Here is a 3,740-nt window from a genome sequence, read left to right as displayed (position 1 = left end):
AGCAAGCAGTTATTGGTGGACTGAGGTGTACTTTTCATGCTGAAATATCTTGATTTGGTGTACCGCACCTAGTACTAAGTGGGTAGCAACTTTTGGCACACTTTGCTCGCCCTTTGGACCCCGTTTTGGTCATTTTTGGGCAGTTTCTGCAGTAAAACAGCAAGCAGTTTTTGGACTGTTTGGGCATTTCCAGCCTACATAATGGCGTCATCTTCGCATGATAGTGCCATCTTTAACATTACAAAGTTGGATGGTACCAACTACTCTTACTGGAAGAGTCAAATTTGGCAGGTCTTGGTGCAGAAATCTCAGATTAAGCCACTTCGGTTGAGTGGGGAGCAGCCTGAAACTATGGACAATGACGACTGGCTTGAACTTGATGAGCTATGCAAGTTCACAATTGTATTGTCTCTCATTGAACAGGTACATTATAATGTATTTGAGGAAGCACAAAGTGCATGGGATCTATGGAATAAGATCAAGAATCTTTATGATAAGAAAAGTCCGGCGAGTCAGATGTACTGGTTGAAGCAGCTTATGGATCTGCGCATGAAGGATAATGCGACTATGTTTGCTCACTTGAGCCAGTTCCATGCTATACTGAAGAACTTGACTTCGCAGGATATCACCTTTGGAGAGGAAGTAACTCCTCTTTTCTTGCTTGGGACTCTGAATGAGTCATGGGATGTATTCCGCACTGCTCTTTGTGCCTCTAGTGCTACTCTAAAATTGACAGAGGTTGAGAGTGCTCTTCTTCAGGAAGAGGTGAATCGCAAAAACTTGGATGCCTCTCGTGGTAGTCATGCTTTGACACTTAGAGGCAGGAATGACAGGTATGACCGTGGTAATGGCCGAGGCCATGACTCGCAGAAGGGTCGGTCTAAATCTTGTGGCAAGTCGCGTAGTAAGTCGCGTGGACGCAATGCAAATGTCACTTGTCATCATTGTGGGAAAAAGGGCCATATTAGACCACAGTGTCATGAGTTGCGCAATGAGAAGCGCAAGGATAAGGGGAAAGATAAAGTGCAGGAGAAGTCCTTTGATCGCAGCATAGTACCTGCGAAGTCCAGTGTCAAGATTGAGGAAATTAATGTCACGCAGACTGAGGAGTCCGATGGTGGTGATGAGTTTATACTTGCAGTTAGTTCTTCTGATGCTTCACACTTGACTGAGACATCTAGTATGTATGCACAGTGCTGGTTATTGGATTCAGGTGCGTCCTTCCATGTGATGCCTTACCGTGAGTGGTTTCACTCTTACCGTACTGTATCTGGATCAATCAGACTTGGAGATGACAGGTCTCTTGATATTGTGGGCTGTGGAGATATTCAGTTGCAGTTTTCCACTGGCAGTTCCTTTTTGCTAAGGGATGTACGTCATGTACCTGCGCTTACGCGCAGTCTTATGTTTGCAGGACAGTTGGATGATGCAGGGTTTCATGTCTGTTTTGGGGATTCTGCCTGGAAGATCACCAAAGGCAGACTTTTGCTTGCTAGAGGCGCCAAGGCTGGCAGCCTCTATCCTCTTGTTGTATCTGGGTCTTCTGTAGACCATGTTTTGGCAGTGGGCTCTATCCCACATGTATCACTTTGGCATGCCCGTTTGGGGCATATGTCTTTAAAGGAAATGAAAATGTCATCTGGTTTGCAGTATCTTCCGCCTTTAGATTATGCATGTTTTGACTCGTGTGATCATTGTCTTTATGGTAAGCAAAATAGGTCTACGCATAAGAAATCGGGTAGGCCACGCATGAGTGAGCCCTTGGCATTGGTGCATTCCGATGTTTGTGGGCCTATGCCTTGCATGTCTATGGGTGGCACGAAGTACTTCGTTACCTTCATTGATGATTTTTCTAGGAAAGTGTGGGCTTATCCCATAAAGCAGAAGTCCGATGTCTTGGCAGTTTTTCAGAGATGGCTTGCTCTTGTTGAGAACCAGACTGGGTATAGGCTGAAATTCCTTAGGACTGACAATGGGGGAGAATATGTCTCACGTGCTTTTGAGCAGTTTTGTGATGACATGGGTATTAAGCGTCAGTTGACCGCCCCTTACACCCCACCCCAGAATGGTTTGGCTGAGCACATGAACAGGACTATTCAGGAGCGTGTGCGCTCTATGCTTAGCCATGCAGGCCTACCCCAGAGTTTTTGGGCTGAGGCAGTTAGTACGGCAGTGCATGTCATAAACCGATCGCCTTCCAGTGGATTGGATTTCCAGGTTGCAGAGGAAGTTTGGGCTGGTAAGCCACCCTCTTATGCGCATCTCCGTGTCTTTGGATGTGAGACATTCTGCCATGTGCCCAAGGACAAGAGGAGTAAATTGGATCCAAAGAGCATTAAATGCATATTCCTTGGCTATGGTGAGTCAGGAGAGATGGGCTATCGCCTATGGGATCCGCAGGCGCGGAAAATAGTACGCAGCCATGATGTCATCTTCCATGAAGACAAGATGCACAGGCAGCCTGAGAAGGTGGTTGAGATCCGTAGAGTGATCTTTCAGGAGGAGCCTAGAGCTCCAGCACAGCCAGTAGTACAGCCTGCAACAGTTCCTCCATAGGGTCAGAGTATTGGACATGCAATTAGACAGGCAGCAGAGCCTGCGGTGAGACAGTCTGCTAGAGATAGACGTCCACCTGACAGATTTCAGCCCTCTATGCATTATGTTTTGGTTATAGATGCAGGAGAGACTTTCACTTATGATGAGGCTATGCGCAGGGGTGATAGTCACTCCTGGGAGAGGGCTTTGCAGTCTGAGATAGACTCCCTACATAAGAATGAGACTTGGGATTTGGTTGCCTTGCCTAAGGGCAAGAAGGCTTTGCCATGCAAGTGGGTGTACAAGCTGAAAAGTACCTCTGGACACCCCAAGCCAGCATACAAGGCTAGATTGGTAGCAAAGTGTTTTAAGCAGGAACATGGTGTGGACTTTGATGAGGTCTTCTCTCCTGTGGTTAAGATGACCACCCTGCGCTTAGTCTTGGCTTTGGTTGCACAGCTTGACTTAGATCTATATCAGATGGATGTCAAGACGGCTTTTCTACATGGGGACTTGCATGATGAGATCTATATGGATCAGCCTAAGGGCTTTGCAAAACCTGGTAGGGAGCACCTAGTGTGCAAGTTGAAGAAGAGCTTGTATGGCTTGAAGCAGGCACCTAGGGAATGGTATCATAAGTTTGATGCCTTTATGCAGTCACAGGGCTACAGCAGGAGTGCTATGGATCCGTGTCTTTACACGAAGAAAGCCCGTGATGGCAGTTTGCTTATCTTGGTACTCTATGTTGATGATATGCTGATAGCAGGGAAAGCTCATGATGAGCTAGATGCTCTTAAATCTCAGCTGAAGAAGAGCTTTGAGATGAAGGATTTGGGACAGGCCTCACATATACTTGGGATGCGCATTAAGCGCGATAGGCATCAGGGGCTTTTGTATCTCTCACAGCGGGAGTACATTCATAAAGTCCTTGAGCGCTTCCGCATGCAGGACGTAAAGCCTATTGGCTGTCCATTACCTTCTTATGTGAAGGTATCACAGGCCAATTGTCTGCAGACAGATGAGCAGAGGGCCGAGATGGCCAAGATTCCTTATGCTTCACCTGTGGGAAGTTTGATGTATGCCATGATAGCCACTCGTCCAGATATTGTGCATGTAGTTGGTGTTGTGGCACGCTATATGGCTACACCTGGCAGCAGACATTGGGATGCCGTGAAGGGTATTATGAGGTACCTGAAGGGCACAGC

This window comes from Lygodium microphyllum, chromosome 26 (assembly GCF_053477565.2).
Source record: "Lygodium microphyllum isolate KBCC chromosome 26, Lygodium_microphyllum_v1.1.10, whole genome shotgun sequence".
NCBI lineage: Eukaryota > Viridiplantae > Streptophyta > Polypodiopsida > Schizaeales > Lygodiaceae > Lygodium > Lygodium microphyllum.
The sequence above is the reverse complement of the archived record's forward strand: the minus strand, read 5'-3'. Positions refer to the sequence as shown.